This window comes from Dipodomys ordii, unplaced genomic scaffold (genome assembly GCF_000151885.1).
Source record: "Dipodomys ordii isolate 6190 unplaced genomic scaffold, Dord_2.0 Scaffold20, whole genome shotgun sequence".
Taxonomy (NCBI): Eukaryota; Metazoa; Chordata; class Mammalia; order Rodentia; family Heteromyidae; genus Dipodomys; species Dipodomys ordii.
The window spans coordinates 10,155,921-10,181,794 of record NW_012267236.1 but is presented as its reverse complement, the minus strand read 5'-3'; the positions used below and the strand labels follow the sequence as shown (position 1 = coordinate 10,181,794).

At 37.9% G+C, this 25,874-nt stretch overlaps 1 protein-coding gene across 1 annotated transcript in view; it reads left to right on the top strand.

Moving 5' to 3' along the window:
- Positions 1-25,874, top strand: part of Ncoa1 (nuclear receptor coactivator 1) — a 155,777-nt gene that overhangs the window by 35,194 nt on the left and 94,709 nt on the right. Inside the window, exon 2 of the mRNA XM_013013652.1 lies at positions 142-226. The gene's annotated coding sequence lies outside the window, so the exon portion shown is untranslated. The remainder of the gene's footprint in view (positions 1-141; positions 227-25,874) is intronic.

The window sequence follows — 25,874 nt, the reverse complement described above, 5'->3', positions numbered from 1 at the left end:
CGACCAAAAAAAAAAAAAGAGTGATATAAATACATTAAACAATATAACCTCCCTCCTTTTTCTAAATTAGATTGAGTTAATTTTATGCAACTGATCCAGGTTGATACTGTTTTCTTACTGATACTGTTTTCTTACTTTCAGGTTCCTGTTACAACTATATTAGATAAGGAATTAATCTCCTAAGAAATCACTATATATTACTCCGAGGAGTTTAGAAGTAAACAGGGTAAGTTCAAGATCACCTTCAGTATTAACCTGGATTTTCATAGTGAAGTCCTAACTTGGGCTTGTACTGTGCCAGATAATAGGTGACTTTATCATTGCTCTGGTGTTAAAGTGGTTTTCAGTTTTCTTTTGGATAAAGGGGCTTTTTGAAGTATATTTCATATATGTTTATTCACACAGGTCCAATCATAAACTTGCAAGGTCTGCATTTCCAGAGAGTCCACAGACTGTGTGAATCAATCCATGCTTTGTTGCACTATCATTAGAATAACATTGACAAGTTCATATTTTACAATGGAGAGACTGCTGCTAAAAATGGTATTCAACTTGTCTAGTAGCACAGCTGTCAAATGTGAAGTGGAATCAAACTTTTCTTAAATTGTAATAATTCCCTCCCAGAGCTACTCCATGTCAGATTGCTGCCTGATGAGTGCTGTCAGCTTTTTTCCCTCCCAGCCAGTGAGCAGGCATGTCTTACTACATTATCACCTTGATGTCTCACCCAGCATTTAGTAAACTCTTAGGTACATGTTGCTACTTTATTTTAATTTTTTGTTATATTTAGAGTTCTACTTACCCTATTGGGTGTCTTACCAATTTTTATATAAGTTTATGAATTTTTAATGGTATTCACTGCTTCCTATAAATGAATTTTCCCTTTCAGTTTTTCTGTTCATTTTATATGAGTTCTTGTGTGTAGAAGCTTTTAAATGTTTTCAGTATTCAAAGCTGTAATTTTGCTCTAATTTTTCCTTCATGTTTAGTGTAAAAATATTCAAACATATGACATCTTCTAGTTAAGGGAGACAGAACATATATTCACAGATAGATTGGGGTTTTTTCTTTTTCTTTTAAAAAGAATCTAAAAGATATGAAAGGGGTGCTATTTGAGTTATAACCATTTGGTATTTTCTATCACATGTTTTTTGGCTGTTGGTATTATTTTATTTGTCTGTTTAATAACTACATAGCTGTCCATATTCTTTCATAATTTTATGTCATGTTTTATAGAAATATGACTTTTTAAAATCTAAAATGAATAATTCAGGTAGCATTTCTTTTTCTTTTTCTTTTTTTTTTTTGTTGGTCATGGGGCTTGAACTCTGGGCCTGGGCACTCTCCCTCAGCTCTTCAGCTCAAGGCTGGCGCTCTACCACTTCAACCACAGAGCCACTTCCAGCTTTTAACTTATGTGGTGCTGAGGAGGAATCAAACCCAGGGCCTCATGCATTCAAGGCAAGCACTCTAAAATCTGCTCTAAAATCAGTATTAAAGGTAGACTTCTGAAGAAAGCTGGCAAACAAAACCAGTGGGTTAAAAAAAAAGTAAAGGGCTGTGAAAGTGGCTCAGTGGTAGAGTGCTTGCTTTGCATGCATGAGGCCCTGAGTTCGATTCCTTAGCACCAAATAAACAGAAAAAGCTGGAAGTGGCTCTGTGGCTCAAGTGGTAGAGGGCTAGCCTTCAGCTGAAGAGCTGAGGGATAGTGCCCAGGCCCAGAGTTCAGGCCCCAGGACCGGCAAAAAAACAAAATAAAACAGATTTTAAAGTCAACCAGTACATATTAGATTTCCCTTTACCATATTAGACTTTCCATGTGTTTGTCTATACTGATGTTACTTTGATCTAGTTATCTATTGATGCATAATTAGGCTCTTTTAATGTTGTAGTATGAAAGTCTTAGTCTTTTGGATGTTTGTTTTGCATATTTTTTGCTATTCTTACAAATTATCCTTAGAATATATTGCATTAAGAAATTAAAGGATTAAACATAGTACAGACTTAAAACAGATGCATTGAATTAAAGACTTGTTAAGGGAACAGTTGATAACTCTGTATATCTGGTTGTGCACACATGCAACCTAGAAGTAGGACAAACCCAGCCCTCTGATCTGATGTACCTCCCTATTTGCTGCTTCTTTGCCATCTAGTTATCTTCAACTCTTTCCTTTTTTTTTTTAAATCATACTTCAGATTGAAGTCACCCTATCCCTTGGATAACACCTCCAGTATTTTTGTTTTGAGATAATCTTTCTAACTTTACACTCAAACCCCTCCTACCTCTTCCTCTGAAGTAACTGACATTACTTGCTTGCATCATCATGCCTGGCTTCAGGTCTTTTTTTTTTGGTCAGTCGTGGGGCTTGAACTCTGGGCTTGGGTGCTGTCTGTGCAACCTTCAGCTCAAGGCCAGCACTCTACCATTTGAGCCACAGTGCCACTTCTGGTTTTCTGGTGGTTTATTGGTGATAAGAGTCTCACGGGGACTTTCCTGCCTGGGCTAGCTTTGAACTGTGGTCCTCAGATCTCAGCCTTCCAAGTAGCTAGGATTACAGGCATGAGCCACTGGCGCCTTTTCAGGTCTTTTATTTCTTTTATTTTGTAACTTTTGAGGCCTCCTAATGATACACAAAAGAGAGTTCTGGAATTTGAGTTTGGGACCACACACACTTGCTAGGCAGGCACATATGAGCCACACCTCCAGCTCTTTTTTGCTTTAGTTATTTTCTTCATGATGGGGTTTTACTACTTTGCTGGTGACCAGCCTACAACTGTGATTTATCTGACTGTGCCTCCAAAAAGCCATGTCACCATGCCTACCTACTTTACTGGTTGAGGTGATGTCCTGCTAACATTTTTGCCTGGGATAGCCACAAACCGTGGTCTTCCTGATCTCGACCTTCCAGGTTGGACAAGGCATGACTTTTGTCTGTTTGCTTTATTGTGATATATCCATTATCTTATACAGGACCAGATGCATAATAGATCCTCAAATATAAAATGCATAAATTAGTTAATGATCCATGAGGTTGTTAATGACTGTGAAAAGAGGAACATCTGAATTGAACTCAAGGTTTCATCCTTGCCAGGCTACTATCACCAGCCCCCTCCCTCCCCCCTTTTTTTTTGTGAACTCTGGGCCTGGGTTCTGTCCCTGAGCATCTTTTGTTTAAGCCTAGCCGCTACCACTTGAGCCACAGTTCCACTTCCAGCTTTTTGGAGTTTTTTTGTTTTATTGGAGATAAGAATCTTACTGACTTTTCTGCCTGGGGTTAGCTTCAAACCATGATCCCACAGACCTCAGCTTCCTGAGTAGCTAGTATTACAGATGTAAGCCACAAGTACCCAGCACTATTTTGTTTGTTTGTTTGTTTTTGTCGGTCATGGTGCTTGAATTCTGGGCCTGGGCGCTATCCCTGCGCTCTTCAGCTCAAGGCGAGCACTCTACCTCTTGAGCCACAGTGCCACTTCTGGTTTTCTAGTCGTTTTTATTGGAGATCAGAGTCTCATGGACTTTTCTGCCCTGACTGGCTTTGAACCATGATCCTCAATCTCAGCCTCCTGAGTAGCTAGGATTACAGGCATGAGCCACCAGCACCTCACCCAGCACTATTTTTTAATAGACTCTTGTGTTTGTAGTCTAGCTAGGCTGGACAGTAATCCTCCTATGTACATTCTCCATGTAGTTGAGATCACAGGTATGTACAAGCTTTTATTAATTCACTTTCAGACTTTTTACTTGGGTTGGCCACAAATCATGATCCTCTTGAGTAGCTAGGATTACAATTATGAGCTACCACATCTGACCTGATAAAAACCTTTTGAAAAAATAAATTGTTGAGAAGAATGATTTGGGCAGCTTTCTGTTATGCCCCAGAGATACTGTCTTAGGCTCAAATTCATGTGTTAATTACTATGTAACCCCCAGCTCTTAATTTTTTTCTCCCAAGTAAGGGTCTGTGTTGGAAAACAAATTCAGCACTGTCCTGATAAAATATTGTCTCTTTGGGCTGGACAGGTGGCTCAGTGGTAGAGTGCTTGCCTCGTATGAATGAGGCCCTGGGTTTGATTCCTCAGCACCACATAAGCAGAAAAAGCCAGAAGTGGTGCTGTGGCTCAAGTGGTAGAACACTAGCCTTGAGCTGAAGAGCTGAAGGACAGCACCTAGGCCCAGAGTACAAGCCTCATGACTGACGAAAAAGAAAAAGAAAAAGAAAAAAATATTGTATATTTTAAATGGCTGTATTTGCAATTGAGAATCATTCCTGGATGAGGCAAAGTAATCCATTGAGGTACTAGACCTACACACTGAGATATCAAGAACTATAGAAAAATTAGTCTTGAAGCCCTTGTCCAATCACGTCTTGTTACTATTAGCTTAATTGGATAAAATTCAAGAAGTCTGTTTTTCTCTTCAAATTGATATTCTCTCCTACTTTTTTTTTGTACTGTTTTAATGTAGTAACTATGGTTACTAGTAGAGGCTCCTTGGGAGCTTCAAAAACATCAGTCAGTTTCACAGCTGGAAGCAGAATGATCTAGATAAAAGCATCAGGATAAAGCTTAGTGAGGTATTTTCTCCTGTTATAACTGAAGTCTTTCTTTAGAGAGCACTTTGCATAAAGTGAGATGTCCTTTGTTCCCTCTAAAGTAGATAACATTTTAATTTAAATTAACAGCCTCTGTTTGCCTGGCTCCTTTTAAAAGTCTGGAACAGGGAAGTAATATTACCTGTCCTCCATCAGCATCTACCCTGTTTCAAGCCTCTTGTTTACACTGTTTCTAACCAGCTTTTTTTTTCTGATTTTTTTTTTCAAATTTTTTATTGTGATTAAGTGGTTACATAATTTCCCGAATATCACAGTATTGTGGGATAGTGATGCTCAGTTAAAGTCACAAACACATTCTAACTTTCCTGAAGCAAATTGTCTATCACGGTCTATAACATTTATGAGTTCTATGTGCTTTGTGATGCAGTTATTTCTTCCACATTGGGTGGTATGTACATTTCTTTTGTTTTGCATAGCATCAGCTGTTCCCTCTTTCCCACTTGTTCCCTCCCGCTGAGCCCTCCCTCCCATAGATGCCATTAAGTTTCTCAGTTCATTTTGGTCAATGTCCAGTACAGCTAATGGGTCCCACTGTTAAATGTTTTTCCCTGATTCCTTCTAGTTCTGTGTCGTCTTCCTGGTTCCCCTCCGGTGTACACATATATACCATACATGTGATCAGCAGCATGGGGTTATTTAGTAGTGATTCAACCAGATGAGTGGAAGTCCTTTGTTTCTTAAGTCCTGTTAATTTTGTCGTATCACCTAACATTTTGGATTTAACATCCACTTATCAGGAAGACCATGTACTGTTTGTCTTTTTGTTCTTGGCTTACCTTGCTCAACATGATTTCTTCTAGCTCCATCCATTTCCCTGAAAATGCCATTATTTTGTCATTTCTAATGGCTGCATAATATTCCATTGTGTATAGATACCACAATTTTTGGATCCATTCATCTGTCGTGGGACATCTGGGTTGTTTCCATATCTTGGCTATTGTGAACAGTGCTGCAATAAACATGGAAGTGCATGTGTCCTTGTATACTGGTTTCTGTTGTTCAGGATAGATGCCTAGAAGTGGTATTACTGGGTCATAAGGGAGGTCAATATTTAGCTTTCTGAAGACCCTCCACACTGCTTTCCAAAGTGATTGTATAAGTGTACATTCTCACCAGCAGTGTAATAGGGTTCCTCTTTTTCCACATCCCCTCCAACATTTGTCGTTGGCTGACTTGAAGATGTGGGCCAATTCTGAGTGGGGTAAGGTGGTATCTCAGAGTTGTCTTTATTTGCATTTCCTTCACAACCAGGGATGGTGAACATTTCCTCATGTGTTTCTTGGCCATTTTTATCTCTTCATCTGAGAAGTCTCTCTTTAGTTCCCTTGCCCATTTAGTAATTGGTTTGTTAGGTTTGGGAGGGATTAGTTTCTTGAGTTCCCTGTATATACTGGATGTTAACCACTTGTCTGATATACTGCTGGTAAATATTTTTCCCAATTAGTTGGTTGTCTTTCTAGCTTGGTTGCTATAGCTTTAGCTGTGCAGAAACTTTTTATTTTAAGGTAGTCCCATTTGTCGAGTCTCTCCAATTTGTGGTGACCCTGGGACTCTGTTCAGGAAGTTCCTTCCTGTGCCTCTAAGTTCAAGTGTCTCTCCTACTCTGTCCTGCAGTAGTTTCAGAGATTCAGGTTTGATGTTAAGGTCTTTAATCCATTTTGAGTTGATGTTGGTGCATGGTGATAGGCTGAGGTCCACTTTTAGTCTTCTGCATGTGGCTGCCCAGTTTTCCCAGCACCAGTGGTTGAAGAGGTTGTGTTTCTTCCACTGTATGTCTTCGGCTCCTTTGTCAAATATCAGCTGACTGTAGGCATGTGGATTTATTTCTGGATCTTCTATTCCATTGGTCTTCGGGTCTATTTTTGTGCCAGTACCATGCTGTCTTTGTTATTATGGCTCTATAGTAGAGTTTGAAGTTCGGCATGGATAGCCCTCCCATGTTGTCTTTATTTCCTAGAATTGTTTTGGCTATTCTAGGTCTTTTGTTGTTCCATATGAATTTTTGGACTGTTTTCTGTATTTTAGAGATGTACGTCATTGGGATTTTAATAGGAATTGCATTGAATTTGTATATTAATTTTGGCAGTATTGCCATTTTCACTATATTAAGTCTGCCTATCCAAGAGCATGGGAGGTCTTTCCATTTCCTAGTGTCTTCTGTAATTTCTTTCTTTAACTTTTTATAGTTTTCATTAAATAGTTCTTTTACATCTATGGTTAATGTTTTATTTTGGGGGAGGTTATTGTGAATGGGGTTGCCTCCTTTATTTCCCTCTCTGCTTGTACATTGTCAGTGTACAGGAAGGCGACTGATTTTTGTGGATTGATTTTGTATCCTGCTACTTTGCCGAAGTGATTTATGATTTTTAAGAGTTTGGGGATGGAGTTTTTGGGATTGTGAAAGTATAGTATCCTGTCATCTGCAAAAAGGGATCATTTAACTTCTTCTTTCCCTATGCAGATCCCTTTAATGTCTTTTTCTTGCCTTATTGCCCTGGCTAAGGGTTCCAGGACTATATTGAAGAGGAATGGAGACAGTGGGCATCCTTGCCTTGTTCCTGATTTTAGGAGAATTGGTTGTAGCTTTTCCCCATTAAGTATAATATTGGCTATTGGTCTGTTGTAAATGGCTTTTATTGTTTTAAGAAATGTTCCTTCTATTCCTATTTTCTCCAGAGCTTTTTAGCATGAATGAATGTTGAATTTTATCAAAGGCCTTTTCTGCATCTGTGGAGATAATCATGTGATTCTTGACCTTGGCTCTGTTGATGTGTTGGATTACATTTATTGACTTACGTATGTTAAACCATCCCTGTGTCTCTGGGATGAAGCCTACCTGGTCGTAGTGTATGATTTTTTTTTATGTGTTTCTGGATTCTGTTAGCTAGAATTTTGTTAAGGATCTTTGCATCTGTGTTCATCAAGGAAATTGGCCTGTTATTCTCCTTTTTGGTTGGGTCTTTGCCTGGTTTAGGGATGAGTGTGATATTGGCATTGTAGAATGAGTTTGGGATAGCTCCCTCCTTCTCTGTTTCTCTGAAGAGCTTGAGGAGTATGGGTATTAGTTCTTCTTTAAAGGTCTTATAGAATTCTGTTGTGAATCCATCTGGTCCTGGGCTTTTCTTTGTTGGAAGACCTCTGATTGCTTCCTGTATCTAGTTGTAGGATATTGGCTTACTTAATTGATTTACTTCTTCTTTGCTCAGTTTGGGCAACTTGTATTTCTCTAAAAATGCATCCATTTCTGCCAGGTTTTCTTTCTTTAGAGAGAATAACTTTTGAAAGTAGTCCGTTAAAATTGTTTGGTTATCTTGGGTACCTGTTGTGATTTTTCCCGTGGCATCCCTAATCTGTTAATATGGGTTTCCTTTCTTCTTTCTAAAATTAATCTTGCTAGTGGTTCATCAATTTTGTTTGTTTTTTTAAAGAACCAGCTTTTTGTTTGGTTAATTTTGGCTATGATTCTCCGATTCTCTATTTCATTAATCTCCGCTCTTAGTTTGGTTATCTGGCTCGCCTAGTAACTTTAGTGTTAGGTTTTTAAAAAGAGGTAGCCGAATAAGAACAGCACCACGTACGTGGTGTTCAGGTAAGGGGTAGGTTTATTCATTGTCTGGCTGGCACCAGGTTCGGAAAGACCTGGGAAAGAGGTGGAAAAGAGCTGAGAAAGAGCTAGAAAAGAGAAGGGAGAGCTGGGAAAGAGAAGAGAGAGCTAGAAAAAAGTGCGTCTGGGCCTGGGCTAGGCCTTGTCTAGGGTATGGGTGGAGCAAGGTGTGGCCACATCAAATTCAGATGTGACCTCAGTGGATGCAGATGTGACCTCTTCCAGGTGTGCCAGCTACTGGGTGGAGACTTTGCTGCGAGGAGGGTGGAGTCTTCTCGCCATCCAGGAGCGGACCTTACATTTAGGTTCCATTTTTTCATGTTTTTCTAGCTGTTTTAATTGCAACATGAGATTATTTACTTGGTCTGTCTCTATTTTCTTGATGTGGGCACTGAGGGCAATAAATTTGCCCCTCAGGACTGTGTTTGCTGTGTCCCACAAGTTTCTTTGCGATGTGTTTTCATTTTGATTGAGTTGTAGGAATTTTTTAATTTCTTCTTTAATCTCTTCCATTACCCAGGCATTGCTTAGAAGTGTGCTGTTCAATTTCCATGTATTTGAGTAATTTCTGCGGTATGCTTTGTTACTGAGAAATAGCTTGATTCCACTGTGGTCAGATAGGATACAGGAGATTATGTCAGTCCCCTTGTATTTGCTTAAATTCCTTGCATGAACTATGATATGGTCTATTTCTAACCAGCTTTTTATGGGTGAATGATAGTTGTTCTGACATCTGCTATCCAGAATGGATGATATTGTGATGTGTGGCTTTGAATTCATATGGGAAAAAAAGAATGAAGTAGCACTAAAAGCTTGAGACAAGGGTACCAGGAGTATATTCACCAACATCAAGAATCAAGCTCTTGTCAGAGGACCAGAATAAGTGATTTTAGAAGCCGGGCTTAGCATCAAGCATTGGCTTGATAGATGGCACTGCTGACAAGAGAAAGGAGATCAATATTTTATTAAGCAACTAGTGTGTATTAAAAGCTTGTATAGGTTCTTTCTGCTGTATCATGCTCTCTCACACTATTATTTCTCACTATTCTGAGAAATTGACGATGACTCATCATCAAAAACGATTTTTCCTTAGCATTTAGCTAATTTATAATCCTTTTTCCTCCTTTTTTGTGCTGACACCAATTCTTAAACTTAGGTCCTCCAGCTCTTCCTTGGTTTTTTACCTCATGGCTGGCGCTCTACTAGTTGAGCCATACTTCCAGTGCAGGTTTATGCTGAAGGAGATGAATCAGACTTTAGTGTTTGAGCTGGATTCCCAGCTGGCTTCAACATTGCTCCTTAGATCTCAGCCTCGTGAATAGCCAGTAGTACAGATATGAGCTACCAGTGCCTGGTTTTGTTTTGTTTGGTATGTGATCTAGACCAGGTGTCAGCAAACTGTGAGCCAGAATATGGGCCAAGTCTGGCCTTCAGTCTGTTTCTTAGAAATAAAATTGTTGTTGTTGTTTTTATCTTAAAACTACAGTTTCCATTAGTTTGTATATAGTTTACAGCTGTTTTCACTCTCAGACAGTTGAGCAGTGTGACAGAGGCTCTATAATATATAAATCCTAAAATAATTTACCATCTAGCTTTTTGCAGACTGGATCGGGGAATGGTGAGATGGGGAGAAAAGATTGCTTATGCTTACTGTATTTGTTGCTTTGGCTTGCTGTGAAAAATACATGAGAGGGACAAGAGAGAAGTTATATTTTTATACCATATTTTATTATATCATATCATATCATAAGATTATATTATCAGAGGGTTCAGGCCATGGGTTTTTTGGCCCATGCATTTGTGCAGAATATCATGACATTAGAGATGTCTGGTAGAGGAAGTTTTTCACCTTGTGGCAAACAGGAAGTAGAGTAGAAGGCTGAGGCTTGAAAGGATCCATGAAAGGATCTGTCACATCCATGCCAGGGGACCATGCAGAGGCAGGCAGGCACAGGAGAAAAATTATTGCAAGGTTTATTAGAGGAGCCATATTTCTCCTGGAGAGAGAGCACATGGCAGCTTCCGCTATAGGTAGCAGCAGGGTCTGGGAGGTAGGAAGAGTGAGGTAGATGGGAGTTCTGGTGGATCTGGTTGGAGAGAGGGAGGGGCCAACTATATGGCAGGAACTCCAGGGCAGGGATTTGCTCATGTCTGGGTGGAGCTGAGGACCAAAGGTGGGCATAATGCTTATAAGGCTAGCACAAGATAATGCCCTTCCAAAAGCTGCCCCAAAGCCAGGGCATTGGTGCCTCATGCCTGTAATGCTAGCTACTCCAGAGGCTGATAATCTGAAGATTAGGATTCAAAGCCAGCTCTGGCAGGAAAGTCCTTGAGACTCTTACCTCTAATTCCAACTAACCACCAGAAAATCAGAAGTGGGGCTTTGGCTTGAAGTGATAGAGTGCTAGCCTTGAGCAAAAAGAGCTCAGGAACAATGCCCAAGCCCCAAGTTAAAGCCCTGTGACCTACAAAAAACAAAAAGCTGCCCCAATGACCTACTCCTCCAACCAGGTTCTACTTTCACTTTTCACTATTTACCAAAAGTCATCAAGTTTTGAATACATCAGATTATACAGTTCACTATGTCAGAACCCCTTGTCATCTAATGAAACTCTCACAGACACACACAGAAGTGTGGTCCTAATCTCCTAGATGTTTTTCAATCCAATCAAATTGACAATCAAGATTGACCATCATACTTAAGTTATTCTACTCTGGACGTTAGAACAGTGGCAGTTTGGTTGGCCACCATTGGCTCACTCCTGTAATCTTAGTTACTTAGCCTACTGTCACAAAAGCAGGTTAGTGGCAAATCATAGTTACTAGATTCTGATTTAATTCAGCTACTGATATCCTTGCAGTTGTGAAGAAATACACCATTGTTGGACAAACATGAATAAGAATCTAGAATATATGAAGGTGGTGAAGATTACTGTGAATTAAAATCCAGATATTTGTTTCATTCTCTGGTCTTTTTTCACAGTATAATTCATATGAGGGAAATGTGGAATTATTAAAGTAAACAAAGCAAGTAATTTGTGAGGGAACATTGAAGAATCCAGAGTTCATGTTGTTATGACTGGGTTACATAAGCTTTTTTTAAATATTTTTCTTTTGTGAATAGAACAAATTATCATTTGCATTTTATAAGGTAAATATTTAGTTTATAAATTCACAATTTATAGATGAAAATAATTTTATTTAAGAAAATTAGGTACTCTTTAAAAAGATTAAATGTACCAGAAATTATAGCCAATTTACTTTTATATTTATGACAGGGATAGTGCCATCACAATTGGGATGGAGTAGTTACTTTCCTCAAATTCAGTATTGGAAAGGCCTCTCCCTCTATTGCATCAGAAAATGGTCACAGATTTTCTTCTTGTTGCCTCCCTAGGGGCCCATTTTAAATGAGAGAAATGTTAAGAGAAGCTTGCGCAAAAGATATATGTAACTCCAAGAGCAGATGCTGGCATCCTGTTGACTTATTCTGCAGATAATTTGGAAAACCTTAACACTAGTATTATTTGTCTGTTTTTAATTATCCACTAAAGAATTGTGTAATTGCTCTTTATTTCCCTCTACAATAACACAAGCTCCTCAGTTTTCTTTTACATTTGAAAAATATTTATTTTTCATAAGGAACAAGTTTACTTTGAGGCTCCAATATACTTAAGTAATCTTAACTAGAAATTAGGATATCTGACATATGCTGTATATATCTGTGTTCCCCTCAGATTGAAAATAACCATGATACCTCTAGTATCCCAGGACAATCTGGATGGTTCCTGAGTTTTGCAGAATGAATTGTTTGAATGTGAACAATGAAGGATTCTGTATTTTATTAGCTTAATAATTTGAGAGCCACTTATATACAAAAAGTGAAGGACTTTTTTATGTAAACTTAAAAAGAAACAAAATAAGAAAAACCATTGTTTTCATTTCCTGGAATTCATTTAGATAAATATTGTATATTTTCAGAGTCACAGAAACATTGTACCTTTGGGTTCCTCCCTTTATGTAAATTTAAGTAACAATACTAAATATTTTGAAGACATGGTAGTATGCATAGTAAGCACATGATAATCCTAGTTATTAGTGTTACTATTACTGTGTGATGGGCTGGGTTTTAAGTTCTTCATATCTATTGTAATTTATTCTTCACAGCAGCCCTGTAGCTTCTGAAGATTATTTTCTGGATTAGCAAATTGAAACATGCAAAATTAAATGAACTATCCAAGTTTACCTAGCTAGTAGCAAAAATAGTATTTGAATCCAGAGCAAGTAATCTTAACAAATCTTTACAGTCCTCCACATAATTCACAAATGATTTTAGGGGTTCCCAAAGGATGTTTAACATTGTAGGATGTAGCAAGAAAAATAAATCTTATTCATTCTTTCTCAATCTTAGATATCCTTGGGGAATCAACAAAACCAATTGTATTAGTATTAGGAAATTAGAATAATAAAGGGGAAATGGCTGCAATTTATATATAGATTTAGATATCAATCTTTCTTTACCTGTGACCATGAGAAAGTGACCTATCTTTCCTGAGCTCTGATTCTCTTTATTAGTAATAGAGAGTAATTATTTTTGCTTTCTGGGGTTTTAAAGAAATAAAATTAAATAGAGCCTATTAGTAAAAAAGAGGAATTATTTTTGCTTTCTGGGGTTTTGAAGAAATAAAATTAAATAGAGCCTATAAAGTATCATTTGACACACAATAGATACTGTGTATCAGGACTGCATTTCTAGGGAATTTATCTGGGCTTCCATACATCAGTATGGTAAGCCTTCCTACAGTGGTAGCGTTGCTAGAGCAGTGATGGGTGCTGACTAATATGCTGGTGGAGACTAATGCTGACTGTCTTTTAAGAATCTACTCAGGGGCTGGGAGGTTGGCTCAGTGGTAGAGTGCTTGCCTTACATGCATGAGGCCCTGGGTTCGATTCCTCAGCACCACATAAACAGAAAAAGCTGGAAGTGGTGCTGTGGCTCAAGAGGTAGAGCACTAGCCTTAAGCTGAAGAGCTGAGGGACAGCGCCCAGGCCCAGAGTTTAGGTCCCACAACCAAAAAAAAAAAAAGAAAAAGAATCTACTCAGTGCTCAGTACTCTCCTACCCTTTGTAGATAATACAAAGAATAAGACTTAGGTTTTGCTCTTCTGGAATTTATAGTCCACTTATCTAATTGCTTCACTTGGTGCTATAGCAGAATAAGCTTAGGATGTGTGAGGATACATAGAAGGTTATTCAACCAATCTGTGGTAGATGAGGAATACCTGTAGTTTTCTAGAGGAAAGAAGATGAGAAAATGAAAGAATTAGAGTAGAAAGCCCAGAAGAGAAGACTAAGAGGAGACTGGGAGAAATTTGTCATTACTGCTCAGCCATTCTATTCATCCTACATTCATGAAAATACCTGGGGCAGTTGGAGAGTATGCTTTAGATTAAGCTTTGTAATATTAAAGGTCTACTTTTAAGTTTAGGCTTTGCTAAAGCAGACAAAGTTTCTAAAGTAAAAAAAAATAGCATGATTTACAGGAAGACTGAATTTTTCTGTCAAATAGCATTTGGTACTGTTGTGATATTAAGTTATATTTACCTGGGGAAAAGAATGAGAGAGACAAAGAATAGTAATAATCTGCAGAAGAAGGAAATGGCTATTTGAACATTGGGTAAATATCACTCCTGCTGTTTCTGTTGTTTGTACATTTCCCTTTTAAACATCTGGCTTCACAGGTGGTTAAAATTATTTGTTGAATGGCTTGTTCATAGTACGTAATTTTAACAGTATAGTTTCTTATACTTGTATGGATTTTTGTGTGCGAGAATTGGTATTTCTTACTCTTCTAGTGCCCTTTCTTAAAATAACATGTTAAATTTTTTAAAAGAATCAAGGGGCTGGTGGCTCATGCCTATAATCCTAGCTACTTGGAGACTGAGATCCGAGGACCATGGTTTGGAGGCCACCTTATCTCCAATTAACCACCAAAAAGCTGGAAATGGAGCTGTGGCTCAAGTGGTAGAGCACCAGTCTTGAGCAAAAAAGTTCAGAGACAGGCCAGGCCCTGACTGTAAGCCCCAGTACCAGCCAAAAAAGAAAAAGGAAAAAAAAAAAAGAAAAGAATGTAAGTCTGGGTAAAAAAAAAAAAAAAGAGGATGTTTAAGTAGGTTAATGGATTGTGACAGATAAAATATCCAGATTATAAGAATAATGAGTGAAGTTAGTCTGTAAAAATACTCCCCCCCAACCAAGCAATAGCTCAGCATGTTCTCCCAAACCAGACAAATGTAGTTTGTTCTAAGAGGATACTTTTGATCTCTCACAACCACCTCTTATATGCACATGAGACCCACCTATAACTAGGAGTGTGTTTTTTGCATTAGTAGTTTCTGAGTAGAAGTGGACAAAGTTGAAAAATTGGCTGTGGGTGTTTAGAAGGATTGGAAAGTGTTTGTTGGGGGACTAAAGCTCTTAATCCCTGATGGTTTTACAGAAAATAAAAGGAGAAAGTGAAATCAACTTTTTAATAAACAAACAAGTAAGTAGAAAAGATAGGAAAGTCTGAAAAAATTAAAATTATGAACAGAAATCTGTTTACTATAATGAATCTTGACAGCTACCTTGAAAGGAAACAGACCTAGATACCCCTCCCCCAATGAAAGGAGACTTTATAATGCTGTTCCATGAATGTACATAGTACACCTGGTTACATCTTTTGATTTTTATGGCATGAAAATGGGGATGGTGGTAGCAACATTAAACATAAAAGCAGCTGGGCACCAGTGGCTCACATCTGTAATCCTAGCTACTTAGGAGGCTGAGATCTGAGGATCATGGTTCAAAGCCAGCCTGGGCAGGAAAGTCCTTGAGACTTATCTCCAATAAATCACTAGAAAACTGGAAGTGGTGCTGAGTGAGGCTCAAGTGTAGAGTGCTTGCCTTGAGCTGAAGAGCGCAGGAACAGCGGCCAGGCCCAGAGTTCAAGCCCCATGACCAAAAATAACAACAAGAAAACCATAAAAGCATATTGTTTAAAAAAAAAACATAAAAAGCATATTGTTTCAAGAATTGTAGTGTTGGCTTCCTGGTACTTTTGGAGGCACATATTCATGCTTATTGGGGTTTATTTTAGCAAGGCCTCATGACTTATCTAAAAATTTGTTGTGATTGTTTTCAGCAGATCCAAAATAATTTTTGGAACTGGATATTATTATTTCTATACTCTGAACTTCTGGTTTTCTTTTTACCTTTATCTATTTTCTGTCTTTCTAAATTTATTCTTAACTGCCTCTCCCCTTTAAGTTTCAATAGTACAGAAAATTCATTCTCTCCTCCTTCACAGTTTCCCTTGGTCATTGTTTATACTACATTACTATCACTACATTAGTGTTTCCAAAAACCTTTTGTTCCACTTCTTTAAAAATGAATTGAATGTATGTACTTGGATGTCCTGTTGCTGACTCATAGTTAATGTGTAAATAACTGAGTTCATTTGTCTATCCCTCCAACATCTGTTATTTCCCATAAGCCTTTGACTTAACTAAATGGCATTAATGAGTTTCCCACACCAGAATCCTTGTTGTTTATAGGAATATAAGAGGTTTAAGCCTCATCACAATATTACTTTTCATTGAAAAAAAACTGGAGGGCTGGGAATGTGGCTTAGTGGTAGAGTGCTTGCCTAGCATGCATTAAGCCCTGGGTTCGATTCCTCAGTACCACAAACACAGAAAAAACCCGGAAGTGGTGCTGTGCTTCAAGTGATACAGCACTGACCTTGAGCTGAAGAGCTCAGGGACAGTGCCTAGAGTTCAAGCCCCATGACCGACAAAAACAAAAACAAAAAAACAACCAGTCGATAATCCAACATATTAATACATTGCTCATAAACCTGTACTACATGCAGAGAGTATGTAACAGAAAGTAAGAATTATATAAAAAGCCCAATGTTGGTGATGCATAATCTTAGCTACTCAAAAGGCAGAGATCTGGAGGATCACGATTTGAAGCCAGCCTGGGAAGAAAAGTCTTTGAGACCCTATCTCCAAAAATAACCAGCAAAAAGAAGGGCTGGAAAATGTGGCTCAAGTGATATAGTAGCAGAAGAGTGAGCAAAGAAGCTGAGCAGCCAGCAAGCCAAGTATGAGGCCCTGAGTTCAAACTCCACATTTGCAAAAGCAGCAACAACAAAAACCTATGTAGAATAATATTTAGTAATATGGTAAATTCTATATATTAGTTTAAAGTATAGGGTTTTTAGCTGGGCATTGGTGGATCATTCCTATAATCCTAGCTATTCAGGAAGGCAAGGATCATAGTTCAAAGCCAGTCTAGGCAGGAAAGTTCATGAGACTATTATCTCTAGTTAACCACCAAAAAGCCAAAGTAGAAGTTAGCTCTAGTGGTGAAGTGCTAGACTTGAATAAAAAAGATCAGGGACACCACCTAGGCCCTGGTTTCAAGTTTCATGACTAGTACCAAAACAAAAGAAAAAGAAAAAATAGGTTTTTGTTTGTCTGCATGCAGGTGTGTGTCTGTGTCTGTCTGTGTCTGTGTGTGCTGATACTAGGGTATGAACTCTGGGCCATAAGCTCTTGTTTAACTTTTTCAGTCTGGTGGTCTACATGTGAGCCATATCTTCAACTTTTTTTTTTTTTAAATTTCCTAGTTAACTGAAAGTAAGAATCTTGAGAATTTTTTTGCCTGGTCTGGCTTGATACTGCAATCCTGAGATCTTAGCCTCCTGAGTGGCTAGAATTACAGGCGTGAGCCACCAGTGCCCAGCTAACATGTTTTTAATCAATACATTAATTATGAGTTCATAATCATTAAAACAAAAGTATATATAGATCTATATTTATAGAATAATACATTTGCAGATACTTGTTTTAATTAAGTATAGGTGATTTAGTTAACTTCATTGTTTCCATGTACCTTTATATTCTGAAGTTGTTGAGTAAACATAAATTGCTTTCTTACTTTACAGATACAGATAAGCAATCTGGCCTCTTTGTTGCTCACAGCTCTTGTTGAATTAGTCCAATGTCTCAAAGTATTGCTGCTTCGTCTCAGTGCTCATTATATCTGGGTAATGCTGTCACAGCAACTCTCTTGCCTCCACTGCTCAGCTGCCAAAGTTGTCGTTTTATAAATCTTAGCTGGTGGTACTCTTCCTTGTAGCCTTCCTGGTGTATATTAAATCTCCAAACCTAGTAACAGGAAATTTTGAATTTTTTTTTGAGATAAGACCTTTAGCCAACTAGAATTTAGCCAGTTCAAGATTTTATATATCCTCCTAACCTAGTAAGACACTTCCCTCCCACGCCCCCCTTCAGTACTAGAAATTTCAACCAGAACTTCACATATGCTAAGCAAGTGCTCTACCACTGGGCTACATGCTCTGTTCTCAAGTCACTTGTTTTGTTTTTGTTTTTTTTGCCAGTTCTGGTGCTTGAACTCAGGACCTGGGTGCTGTCCCTGAGCTTCTTTTGCTCAAGGCTAGTGCACTCCCACTTGAGCCACAGCTCTACTTCTGGCTTTTTAAAAATTAGTTTATTAGAAATAAAGCCAGCCTGGGGTAACTTCAAATGGTATTCCTCAGATCTCAGCCTCCTGAGTAGCTAGGATTATAGATGTAAGCTATCATGTCTTGGCTTCAAGTCACGTGTGTGTGTGTGTGTGTGTGTGTGTGTGTGTGTGTGTGTGTGTCTGTCTGTCTGTCTGTCTGTCTGTCTGTCTGTATCTGTCTGTCATAGGCTTGAATTCTGGGCCTGCGCACTGTCCCTCAGCTCTTCAGCTCAAGGCTAGCACTCTACCACTTGAGCCACAAGACTACTTCCGGCCTTTTCTGGTTATGTGGTGCTAAGGAATCTAACCCAGGGCCTCATGCATGCAAGGCAAGCACTCTACTACCGAGCCACCTTCCCAGCCCTCAAGTCCTTTTTTATTAGAACAGAGAGTTGTGCCCGTTTGGTGCCAGGGGCTGGGAATATGGTGAGTCCTTTGCAGATGTTTGTTCGTCCCTTCCATTCACCTCTACAGCTTTGCCCTTGCTGGGTGATGGTATGTGTGTGGAGTGTGGGGAGGGATCCTTCCTCCTCTATTCCATAGACAATTTAATTTTTTTTTAATTTTAGTATTTAGCCAGTAAGAACAAATTGCCAAATAATGAAAATCCATCAGTTTTAATGCCAGTTATTATGTCAGCAGATCCTATTAGGAGTATTTATCGAAGCATGTCATGCTAATAGTCCCAGAGTGTAATTATACTTGCAGATTTTTCTTGCTTTCAGGGAGTTTGTAATATGTTCCAGATGGTTAAATAGGAAAGAGTAGACAATTTGTGCTGTCTTTTCATTTATGATTAAGAATTTGATGTTACTACTTATGTTATCATTATTGCTTTAGTTAAAGTTAAACCTGAGAGGAATTTTAAAGAACATGTGGTTTTTCACACTCTTCTATTCTGATCAGCATTTTAATAGGGTCTTTCCTAGATCTTTCCCCCCTGTTATTGTTTAATTGCTTCGATCTAAGCATCATTCCAATAACCTAGTGATGTTGTAAGTGGTAATTATTGTATGAATGGAAGTCCTTAAGTTATTCTTGGAGGGTTTTCAGTTGTATTTGGTTTGGATTTAAAATAAAATAATAAACTTCTTGAAAAAACCTACATGAAATTACAAAAAAATTCTCCACAGTTTAAAGTTATTTCATCTTTGATCATAAGCAAGTAGATCTTAGAATCAAAAATCAGTAAAATGTATTTTCAATTACCAGTAGTAATGGTAATTGACTTGTCATTGATTCAGTTATACTTTACTGCTCTGACTGACCAGATCTCATTTGAAAGGCAGCTTACCAAATATTGTGCATATGGCCTGTGAGCTCAGGTTTCCTAACTCATTGACTTGTTGTTTTTCTGTAAGAGATAAAATGTTCTGAAATTCACCTTAATCATATATTTGGGTAATATACCTATTTTATAGGGAGGAAGGGGCAGATTGGCTTTGATTCTTAGACTGCCATTCTCTGTCCTTGAAGTAATCTTCAAGACTTCTTACATTTAACAAAATAACTAAACAAACGTAATTCACAAATTATATTTTTGGTGATAAGTAATGTAGATCATCCCACAAGTTTTGGGAGATGAAAGAAATTTGTATTGCTTCTGGTTCAGCAAGTGACCTGGTATAAGTTGCTTTTAAATGCTATGGTCAAGGGGACTTTGCTTCTCCCCCTGGACCCACCTCCTTCCTCAGCGATGGCATTTAACCTCATTCTGGAAATGAAAAATTAGCTCTGTTGACAAACAACCTCACAGTGACCAGTGAAGCTGAGGGAGCAAGGGTGGGAGCAAAGGGAGAGAGAGAGAAACAGAGAGAGAGGGAAGAGAATATGCCTGTGCTAGCTAACATCTGCTCCTTCTCCTTTTGTTCCATTTTTTGGCCCCAGTCTGTTGGCTCCCATCACCTATTAGAAACAAATAGAACAAGTAGAACAAAGACTTAACCCTAGTTGGCTGTGGCCTATTTATTAACCAAACACTTCCATAGCACTTACCATGTGCCAAATACTGTTTTAAGTCTCTAGAAAATATAGATGTTTACTTTCCTATCACTTCTTGACTAAATATAACGAATTATCTAATGTTAAGGCCAAAAAGTTAGTAGGGGAGTTGGACTCAGAGTCTGTATTTTTAACCTTAATGCTATCTATATTCCTCACTTTGTAAGAAAGGAATTTGGTGACTTACACTGAGTCCATTTGTTTCACGTCTACGAAGATTCATTTTATTAATATGTCACAATTTATGAATCCATTCAATGATTAATGGACATTTGGGCATTTCCATTTTCCTTATAAACATTTCTGAACTGACATTCTTTTTCATGTCAGAGACTTTGGGGAAAAAAGTTTTTCTTTATTGTTCATTCATTGGTAGAAGTTATACCATTTAACTAAGGGTGCCATATATATTTCTCCATGGGATTCCTCTTGGAGCTTGCTTTCCTCCCTCCACTGCACCTTGAAGCACTTTCTTTGGCTACAGAACACCCTTGATGTACCCAGATTTTTAAAAATACCTACAAAGTTGTATGAAGAAACAGTTTCTGGAGAGACACTGCATGATTTTCATAGAAGCATTTTGTAAACTGGGGAAATCAGCCTTTAAAAATGATATAATTTTTTCCCAAGTCTTTCCATTTCCTAACAAATGGGGGGCAATGTGAAGTAAGCCAGGCCCAAAGAAACATAGGTCTCATGGTTTCCCTTATTTGCAATAACTAGTATATGTCTGAGACAAGCAGAAAAGGTCAGATAAGTTGATGTTAGGTGAAATGAACCCCAAGATAAGTATTCAAATGTTTCTTCTTTCTTGCTTTTGTTTCTAACATATTTATATGATGATTTCTTTGTTGTTTTGTATGCCCCTCCCCCATGGTATAACCCCTGCTTTCATTGTATTTGATGTTGGTATAATTTGTGGAGGGGAAGGGGAAAAACAAACCATTTAAATAAGGATACAGGTGGACCCATTGCAACAATGAGATGTACAAGTTGTTACGTCGAAAAACGAACTTTACAACTTTGGCAAGGGGGTGGGGGAGGTAGTTGAGAAGGGATAGGAAGGGAAAACAAAGGAGGAGGCAATAATGCTTGGTAGAAATGTATTCATTACCTTGCCCATGTAATTGTAACCCTTCTGTATGGTATTTTCACAATAAAAAATAAATAATGAAAGATTAACAAGGCAAAAGAACTAAAATATTTTCTTTTAAAATCATTTTTCCAGGTCTCCTCTGTATAGATTCATTATTAAAGGGATGCAGTTACACATTAATTTGAATAACTTGATTTTAAATTTTATTTAAGCTGGGTGCTGGTGACTCATGCCTGTAATCCTAGCTACTCAGGAGGCTGAGATCTGAGGATTGCCGTTCAAAGCCAGCTCAGGCAGGAAAGCCATGAAACTCTTATTTTCAATAAACCACCAGAAAACTGGAAGTGGCGCTGTAGCTCAAATGGTAGAGTGCTAGCCTTGAGCTGAAGAGCTGAGGGACAGTGCCCAGGCCCAGAGTTCAAGCCCCATGACTGACCCCACCCAAAATTCTTTTTAATCATTTAGAAATTGTACTAATATATAATTAATGTATAAAGGAGGCTTCATTGTGATGTTTACATACATGCATAGAATTACTTTAATCAAATTCATCTCATCTATATTACTGTGTTTATCACCTGCCCTCTTCCCTCCTCTTTGCCAGTTTATGTTTCATTGCACTGTTTTCATGCATGTATATAATATACTCCTATCATATTTACCCTTCCCCTCTCTGTCCTTTCCATTCTATTGATTTCTTTCCCCCAAATAGTCTCTCCAGTTATTTAAGGAATTTTATCTTCCATTGGAGAGTATAGCTCATGTCATCATTAATAGAAAATTTGGTAAGATCATTCTTTCATGAAAATCTTGTAATTTCTTCCAAGAAAAATCTTATTTCTTAACTTTTTTTCTAGAAGCTCAAGTTCCCATTATTTCTTAACTTTTGAATAACTTTGAACTAAAAAATTTATGCTTAAATTTTTTTGGGGGGAGGGTTCGGTTGTTGGGGCTTAACTCTGGGCCTGGGCGCTGTCCCTCAGCTCTTCAGCTCAAGGCTAGCGCTCTACCACTTGAGCCACAGCGCCACTTCCGGCTTTTTTTCTTTTTGCTTATGTGGTGCTGAGGAATCGAACCCAGGGCCTCATGCATGCAAGGCAAGCGCTCTACCACTGAGCCACCTTCCCAGCCCTATGCTTAAATTTTATTTGAGATAAAATTAATAAGAACACAGAAACTAAAATGGAATCATAACTTCATGTTATAAAAATAATTTATAATTGCTGCTAGTATTGATATTTTACTTACAATACTCATCACTTAATAACACCATAACGAATCTAAGCTATTCATTTAAACACACTAATAATTTAGAATTTTTACTTATTCCTCTCCCATTCAGAAAATATATTCTCAAGATGATAAAGTCATGTCATAGTGAACCTTGACTTTGTATTACTTTTGTTAAAATAATTATGTAAATAGTGACACTTGAGGTGTTATTAATAACAAATTACTTTGTAATACCTCACAGCAAATAAACCTGAGTAAGAGAATGCACTCACTGTCTTAGAGGTTTATTTCTTTTGCTTCCTTACAGAATTAGACCACAGTTTTTGTTTTTTCTTTTCTTTTTTTTTTTTTTGCCAGTCCTGGGACTTGAACTCTGGGCCTGCATGCTACCTCAAGCCTCTTTATGTTCAAAGCTAGTGCTCTGTGACTTGAGTTACAGCACTATTCCTGGCTTTTTTGAGTAGCTTATTGGAGATAAGAGTCTCATAGACTTTCCTGCCTGGGCTGGCTTTGAACCACGATCCTCAGATCTCAGAAATCAGCTAGCATCAGCTAGGATCACAGGCATGAGCTCCAGCACCTGGCTAGACCACAGTTTTTTGGACAGGCATTTTATAAGTCAACAGTTGTCAACAAAGGATACATTGGTTTTTTTCCTCACTAAATTCTAAAAGTCACAGTTTTCTCTGTACAGTTTGTCAGAGAGACATTGTCTTAGGCCAAAGCTGATTCTCTTCCTAAACTTGCCCAATGAACTGTTGCATAGGATAATTTTAATTTTTTTTTTTTTTTTGTCGGTCGTGGGGCTTGAACCTCAGCCTGAGCGCTGTCCCTCAGCTCTTCAGCTCAAGGTGAGCGCTCTACCACTTGAGCTACAGTGCCAATATTTTAAATATTTTATATTACTGAATAACTTCACTTGCTGGTTGGTTCTTAAGAATGTCAAAATAATAGATTTAAAACTTGCCAGATAAAATGAGGTAGCAAAAACACACAAAGCAAAAATTTTTAAATGACTGCAAAATAACAGGAATGCCAAAGTAAATAAATATTGGAAATAATAGCTTGTAGTATTTGATTCTAGGTAAATAATGGAGATTGTAGCAGACATTTAATATTGCTTTCTTCCTAAAGCCACAGCTTAGTTAGCAAGAGAAAAAATAAAAATAATAAGGATTTTTTAAATGTCATAAGTCCACAAGCATAGGAAAATGGGGGCTAGGAAGATGGCTCAGTGGTAGAGCATTTGCCTTGCAGGCATGAGGCCCTGGGTTCGATTCCTCAGCACCACATAAGCAGAAAAAAAAGCCGGAAGTGGTGCTATGGTTCAAGTGGTAGCGGGCTAGCCATGAGCTGAAGAGCTGAGGGACAGCGCCCAGGCCCAGAGTTCAGGCCCCATGACTGGACCAAAAAAAGAATAGGAAAATGGTAGAAGCTATCAAAATTTTTTCGAGGCAGAAAACCTAGTAAACCTGAGAAAGCCTTATTTTAAGGGGAGAAAGCTATAAGCCAGTTGAATTTGTATTGGTGAGTCTTCAAAAGGCTAGGATTATTGTAAAACTGTTGAAAGTGGAAGGAGAGGAACAAGGCTGAGATGAGGAGAGCCACCTAAATACTGTTTAAGCAGTTCATGTACAGGTCTCCTCCTTCGCCCTACCACTGTGCTAACACCTTTCTCCCTGCTGACAAATAGTGGACTAGTATATTCTCAGTGTCTAATCTGTGGATACCAGGTGTATTGAAGGTAAAGGGGCATTAAATGAGCCATCACTATTATTTAGAATGTTGAGAGCCCCCATCCCGTTTCCACTATTGGCTCCAAAATTGACAACTAGATTTTACATACATATATTATACTCTTGTCAGATTAATCTCATCTATTGCTCTCTTCTCATTCTCCCAACTTTCCTATTGTTCAGGTACTTTCAGTAGCTTTCAATGAGTTTCCTTATGCTGTCTTCAAACATAGACAACATGTATTTCAATATTATTTGTCCCCTATCACTTTCCCTCTCCCCATCTCCTATCTCCCCAGCCTCACAATTTTATATATATTCACATGCATGTATAAATAAATATCTTTTAAGTATACATTCAACAAGTGAGTGAATACATTTGATATTTGACTTTTTGAGCTTCTCTTAACCCATACAATGTAATCTTCTACTATCTAAAACTTCTCTGATCTTCTCTGTCTACTTTCCTGCAAATAATTTAATGTCATTGTTCTTTTGGGCTTTCATACCATCTTATCATATATTGAAGGAGTCTAAATCAATATTCAAGAGCAGTACCTGAATATCCATGTTTATCCTAACAGTAGAATCAACCCAGATGCCCAACAATTGTTGAATAGATCAAGAAAATATGGTACATATATACCATGCAATGTTTCAATTCATTGATGTCATACTTTTCTCAAACTACATTTGAAATTTTCTCTTTGTATTTAAGTTTGGCTCTGGCTTACTAGTGTGATTTTCTCTATATTTATTATGAGTATGGCTCACTAATAGTTGGATCTGATGGTTTGTTTTTTACATTTTGGAAATTTTCAACTATTTTTCCTCCTAAATACTATTTCTGTCTCATTCTCTTCCTCCTCTCCATCCGAGAATCTATTCACGTTTGATTTTGTCAACAAGTCACAGAGGTTGTGTTCTTTTCTTTTCCCTTCTGTTCTGAGTATCTTCTTTTTTTTTTTTTTACTTAAAGTTCACTGACCTCTTTTTCTGTCATCTCTTACTTACTTTTAAGTTTAGCCAGTGAATTTTTTAATGTGATACTTAATTACCTTTTGAATTTTCCTGTATTTTTTTTGGGGGGGGGTCCGGTCATGGCGCCTGAACTCTGGGCCTGGGCGCTGTCCCTCAGCTCTTCAGCTCAAGGAAGCACTCTACCACTTGAGCCACAGCGCCACTTCTGGCTTTTTTCTTTTTGCTTATGTGGTGCTGAGGAATCGAATCCAGGGCCTCATGCATGCAAGGCAAGTGCTTTACCACGGAGCCACCTTCCCAGCCCCAGAATTTTCCTGTATTTTTAAGAGTTCTTGCTGTCAGTATTTTTCAACTGTCAGTCTTGAAAAATAATTCAGTAATTGCTTTAGGATCTTTGTCAAAGAGTTCCAATATCAAAATCACAAAGTATGTCTCTATTGAGTACTTTTTCTCCTAATATTTAATTACATTTTCTAACTTTGTTGCATGTTTAATTACTTTCACTATATACTTGACAATGGTCGATGATATTGTGGATAGTAACTTTTTGTGAAGTGTGTCAATTTTTATTTTAGTAGACAACTAAATTACTGGTAACATCTCCATTCCATGTAGTAATAAAAATGAATGAATTATCAGGTGCCTAGGGGCTCATGCCTATAATCCTAACTACTCATGATGTTGAGATCTGAAAATCAGAGATTCTTATTGATCAACAAAAAGCTGAAAGTGATGTAGCTCCAATAGCACTCACCAATCATCAGCAGAAGAGTCCCAGTTCAAGCCTTCAATGCAGGCAATGCCCACCCCCCTTCCCCAGAAGAAAAGTATTGGACTATTGCAACACACAAGTTAGGTGCATCACCAGGACATTAAGTGAAAAAAGCCAATCTAAAAAGTATTCCCTATTGCATGGTTCAATTTATGGTCCATTCTCAAAAATGACAAATCACCCAAATAGAGGACAGGAAAGTGGTTGCCTAGAGTTAAAGAAATAAGAAAATATATGATTATAAGAAGCAAGAGGGAATTTATGG